General features: G+C 43.2%; 1 pseudogene; it reads left to right on the top strand.

Moving 5' to 3' along the window:
- Positions 1-2,315: 2,315 nt before the first annotated feature.
- Positions 2,316-2,653, top strand: LOC138930038 (non-histone chromosomal protein HMG-14-like; annotated as a pseudogene).
- Positions 2,654-6,000: the final 3,347 nt, after the last annotated feature.

Genomic DNA, 6,000 nt, shown 5'->3' on the forward strand with positions numbered 1-6,000 from the left:
TCTGTTTGGTGTGGGGTGGTGGGGGAGCATTCATTTCAGGCCAGATTCTTTACCTGTGTTCACTTGAAATACTTTTTTGTTTGCTCGGGTAGTGATGACTGATTTGTAGGTCACGAGATTACCATTTGAGACTGTAGAAAACCATAGGCTGTATTAAGAGAGTATTTATCCAAAAATCTCAGATGAGTTTATTTGCTTTATGGTGCCTATGTGAGTGCAGTGATGGATACAAGCTGCCAGACTGGTGGTGGTGAGTTGTAGTGAACTTGGACCCAGGTAAGCTAAATTTTCCTCACCTCTGTAGGCTGAAATATCAAGGCAGTGTCCAGGGTGTCAGCAATTCTTATGTCCCAGTAAGACAAGCCACAAGCCCCACCCTGGGCCCTCCATAACCAGGCCTGCCTTGTCTTGAGGGAAACCTGTTTAAAAATCCAACTTGCTCATATTGAATATCTCCTTCAGACAGAAGGAACTTTTTTTAAATTTTTTTCCTTTTTTAAAAAAATTATAATTGGAGGCTAATTACTTTACAGTATTGTAGTGGTTTCTGCCATACATCAACATGAATCAGTCACGGGCACACATGTGTTTCACATCCAGAACCCCCCTCCCACCTCCCTCCCCATCCCATCCCCCAGGGTCCTCCCAGTGCACCAGCCCTGAGCACCCTGTTTCATGCATCAAACCTGGACCAGTGATCCACTTCACATATGATAATATACGTTTGAACGCTACCCTCTCAAATCATCCCACCCTCTGCTTCTCCCACAGAGTCCAAAAGACTGTTCTTTACATCTGTGTCTCTTTTGCTGTCTTGCATATAGGGTCATCGTTACCATCTTTCTAAATTCCATATATGAGTTAGTATACCGTACTGGTGTTTTTTTCTTTCTGACTTACTTCATTCTGTATAATAGGCTCCAGTTTCATCCACCTCATTAGAACTGATTCAAATATATTCTTTTTAATGGCTGAGTAATACCCCATTGTGTATATGTACCACAGCTTTCTTATCCATTCATCTGCTGATGGACATCTAGGTTGCTTCCATGTACTGGCTATTGTAAACAGTGCTGCGATGAACATTGGGGTACACGTGTCCCTTTCAATTCTGGTTTCCTCGGTGTGTATGCCCAGCAGTGGGATTGCTGAGTCATAAGGCTGTTCTATTTCCAGTTTTTTAAGGAATCTCCACACTGTTCTCCATAGTGGCTGTACTACTTTGCATTCCCACCAACAGTGTAGGAGTGTTCTTTTTTCTCCACACCCTCTCCAGCATTTATTGTTTGTAGACTTTTGAATCGCAGCCATTCTGACTGGTGTGAAATGGTACCTCATTGTGGTTTTGATTTGCATTTCTCTGATAATGAGTGATGTTGAGCATCTTCTCATGTGTTTGTTAGCCATCTGTATGTCTTCTTTGGAGAAATGTCTGTTTAGTTCTTTGGCCCATTTTTTGATTGGATCATTTATTTTTCTGGAATTGAGCTGCAGGAGCTGCTTGTATATTTTTTAGATTAATTCTTTGTCAGTTGTTTTGTTTGCTATCATTTTCTCCCATTCTGAAGGCTGTCTTGTCACCTTGCTTATAGTTTCCCTCATTGTGCAAAAGCTTTTAAGTGTAATTAGGTCCCATTTGTTTATTTTTGCTTTTATTTCCATTACTCTGGAAGGTGGGTCATAGAGGATCCTGCTGTGATTTATGTGGGAGAGTGTTTTGCCTATGTTCTACTCTAGGAGTTTTATAGTTTCTGGTCTTACATTTAGATCTTCAATCCATTGTGAGTTTATTTTCATGTATGGTATTAGAAAGTGTTCTAGTTTCATTCTTTTACAAGTGAAAGGAACTTTTAGTATGCTCAGCTTCCCCCACACCCAGGGTGACTCTATCCCTGGAAGGTAGGGGGTAGAGGCAGTTGGACCACTGAGGATCCACTGTCAAGATACATTTCTCCACCCTGTACCAGACATAGCATTAACAAAAGGGACTGGGTGCAATCCATCAGCTGGACTAGCATCTAAGAACTGGAAAAACCACTAACGAGTGTTCAGAGTGGGAGGAAAAAGTGGAAGGCAAAAATGGAAGCCAAAAGATATCTGGTTATCGGGAAGCTTGGCACTTAGCACTCACTAAGGGTAAACTGAAGGGAACGGGGCTGTGGTGGAAACTTTCCTAAGATATTTTATCAATAAAGAAACAGCTTCTCCTAGTGGGCAGCGGGAAGAGTGGCAGCAGTCAGGCTACTCGGCCTCGTGAAGGCTCTTGGCGCGCCACAGCCCTCAGGCCCCCAGCTCTCACCTGCCCTGCCGCCATGATGCCCAAGAGGTAGGTCAGCTCTGCAGAGGGGTCAGTGAAGGAGGAGTGCCAGAGGAGATCGAGGTTGTCAGCTAAACCGGCTCCTGCAAAAGTGGAAGCCAAAAAAGGCTGAGGGAAAGGATAAATCTTCAGACAAAAAAATGCAAACAAAAGGGAAAAGAGGAGCAAAGGGAAAACAGGTGGAAGTGGCCAACCAAAAGACTAAAGAAGACTTACCTGCAGAAAATGGAGAGACTACAAAAGACTAAAGAAGACTTACCTGCAGAAAATGGAGAGACTAAAATTGAGAGCCCAACCTCTGATGAAGCAGAACAAAAAGAAGCCAAGTCTGATTAATATGGCACACCCATTCTGGTCAGTGGTCCCTTCTTATACAATCCAGAAGAATATTTTTATCAACTATTTTGTAAATGCAAGTTTTTTAGCAGCTCTGAAACATTTTTAAAAAGGAGGAAATCCCACCTCCTCCCATTTTTTAAGTCTAAATGCTTTTTTTTTTTAAGAGGTGAAATCATTTCAGTCAGTTCAGTTCAGTTCAGTCGCTCAGTCACGTCCGACTCTTTGCAACCCCGTGAACCGCAGCATGCCAGACCTCCCTGTCCATCACCAACTCTCGGAGTCCACCCAAACCTATGTCCATCGAGTCTGTGATGTCATCCAACCATCTCATCCTCTGTCATCCCCTTCTCCTCCTGCCAATCTTTCCCAGCATCAGGGTCTTTTCAAGTGAGTCAGCTCTTTGCATCAGGGGGCCAAGGTATTGGAGTTTCAGCTTCAACAGAAGTCCTTTCAATGAATACCCAGGACTGATCTCCTTTAGGATGGACTGGCTGGATCTCCCTGCAGTCCAAGGGACTCTCAAGAGTCTTCTCCAACACCACAGTTCAAAAGCATCAATTCTTCGGCGCTCAGCTTTCTTTATAGTCCAACTCTCACATCCATACATGACATTTGCTCATTGTTTATTTTTTGGTACAACCAGAAAATAGTGGGATATTGGATATGGGAGGCTTTGATTGTCTTGGGTGTCAGCTTAACATTCCATACATGGGGGTAGCTTTTATATCCTATAATACAAAAGCATACTAAATGGCAATTTGGAGTCAGTTGTGCATTTAATGTCTTGAAAACTTTAAATTACTTCTCTTCCCATATTGTTTTGGTAGAATTATTTCCTACAGCAAACTACTCCTTGATCTTGGCTCTCCTGGCCAGAATTTTGTGCCCTCTATAATATCTTTGGTCATGGTAGTTCAGGTTTCCTAGTAACTTGGTTAATGTGCTGTGAACGATTGACAGTTTGAGTATATAGTGTATATGATATTAAATTGTGAATCAGTGAGACGTATGATGTAACAGAATATCAATATTTGAAGATAATTGGTACTTGATATCCTGTTAAGGAAAATTTGCTCCGAATTTTAAGCTGGAAAGTCACTGGAATAACTGTTAAGAATCACAATTACATGATTTTTTCAATTTCTGGTATGTATGTGAAGAATTGTGTACTAACTGAAATGTCTGTGTAGTGATCCTCAAAACAACCAATAAAAATTATAAAAGAAGAAAAAAACAGTGACATGTTGTGTGTGGGGGAGTGGTTACTATGACATAAATTGCTCAATATAGTAAACCAATCCCTATTTTCCTCTCTAACTGAAGGTTTGGTTTAAGAATATGAGGGTCAAAAAAAAAAAAAAAAGAAGAACATGAGGGTCAAGGGGAGGAGACGCCAGAGGGCATTAATGTTCAGAAATATGCCTACCCCGCCGGGCCCCTTGTGGGCATAATTTCGGATGGGCCCTGTAATCCCATCCTTGTTCTGGAGCCTGATTGGAGAAGGGTTCTTCTGGAGCCACTGTCATGCAGGCAGCCTCTGCCATCCATGCCTCCTCTGCCCTTGCGTCCCTCTGGCCAGGCTGAAGTTGGCCCAGAATCATCCCCTGTCACCTGCAACCATGCTGTAGTCCCTCATGACTAAGATATGGTCTCTATGACAGTTTTTCTGAAGTATTTTTCTGCCAGGTTCCCATTATGCACAGCACAGTACCAAGACCACTTCACCAAATGCCTGTTAAATGAGTTGAATAAATGCAAAAAGTCAGTACCCCTCTTTTTAAAGTAGGACACATTTTTGTATTTTTCAATAAAGAGGTGAATTCTCAGCATCTTTGTTTTTGTGTGTCAAATGGGGTTAAGTGTGAACAGATGGGAATTTCTAAGGGAATGTCATTCGCACAGAATGGCAAGGAGGCCTTCTATCAGGAGGTGCCATTCTCCAGTCATTGGCAGTGGGCCTGTGTGCATGATAAAAGTTTTCCAAGTACCCAAGGTATGTTTATACTGACTTATGCTTTTTTTTTCCTCCACTTTCCATTATCCCATCCTCACCCTCACCCTTTGGTATTGCATGCACATGCAAGATGGGGTGGGATGAGGTCCCAGTGAGAGAACAGTGTATTTCCAGGCAGAGTAGAGTCCCACCCATGGTAATTTAAACATTCAGCCCAATGCTAGACACAAGGGAAGCTTCCTAAGAGGCTACATTACAGGGATTCATGGGAAGGTGGCAGCCGAGCATTCATCCCACATGCTCAAAATTTTGTTCACTGTCCTCTCTGGGGAGAAGATGGGGGAATTGGAGTCCTGCCACAAGGGTTCTGCTGCTTCAAAAGCAACACAGAGGAGACCCCATGAGGACAGTGAGGCATATTGCACCTTCCTCAAAAGCAATCACACCTTCAAATGTATTATCTTCCTTGAGAGAAACTTGATTCTGCTAATTCAACACCAAAATGAATTATTTTGGTTTAGTGCTGTGCAAAGCAAGAAGAGTAGCTTCCCGAGTAGCGTCCTCAGGCCCACTTTTTAAAAAGCATTAAGTTCTCGGTACAACCTTGGCTCAGAGCAGTGCAAGCCTTCTTTAATGTTCAGTTCAGTTCAGTTTAGTCGCTCAGTCATGTCTGACTCTTTGCGACCCCGTGGACTGCAGCACGCCAGGCTTCCCTGTCCATCACCAGCTCTCAGAGCTTGCTCAAACTCATGTCCATCGAGTCAGTGTTGCCATACAACCATCTCATCCTCAGGACTGATTTCCTTTAGGATGGACTGGTTTGATCTCCTTGCAGTCCAAGGGACTCTCAAGAGTCTTCTCCAACACCACAGTTCAAAAGCATCAATTCTTTAAAGTGGTTTCTGTTAAATGTGTTTAATTGTGAACACTGAGGTCCTACTGTGAAGTGATTGCTGAAATAAAGTGCCTTGATTACATTGGAATTTCCTCTCACAAGGGTTCATCCCAGACCAGTTTCACAGCTTGGATGCTCCCAGTGGAAAGAGAGGCTCTGTTTTGGGCGGGGGGGGAAGCATGTGCTTTAGGCTGTGCTTCTGCTACTTTCACTCCTCTCTTCTCTGCCTTTGCACTTGTGGCTGTGTGTCAGACATCAGCACCGTGGTTGTGTGTGATGTGGGCCTTCTGCACAGAGAGGAGGGGAGTGCACCCTGAGGCCCAGCCTCTGTTGGGAGAGAGGAACAACTGGGCCCCAGTGTGCACACATTGCCATCCTCACTAGATGTTTTTGAAAACAGAATTTCTCGTTTCTGAGTATTGACCCCTGACCTTCTTTTTAAACATCAGATTCCTCAAACTTCAAAAATACAACTACAGCATCTTGTATAAACAA

Source organism: Ovis canadensis, chromosome X, assembly GCF_042477335.2.
Source record: "Ovis canadensis isolate MfBH-ARS-UI-01 breed Bighorn chromosome X, ARS-UI_OviCan_v2, whole genome shotgun sequence".
Lineage (NCBI taxonomy): Eukaryota > Metazoa > Chordata > Mammalia > Artiodactyla > Bovidae > Ovis > Ovis canadensis.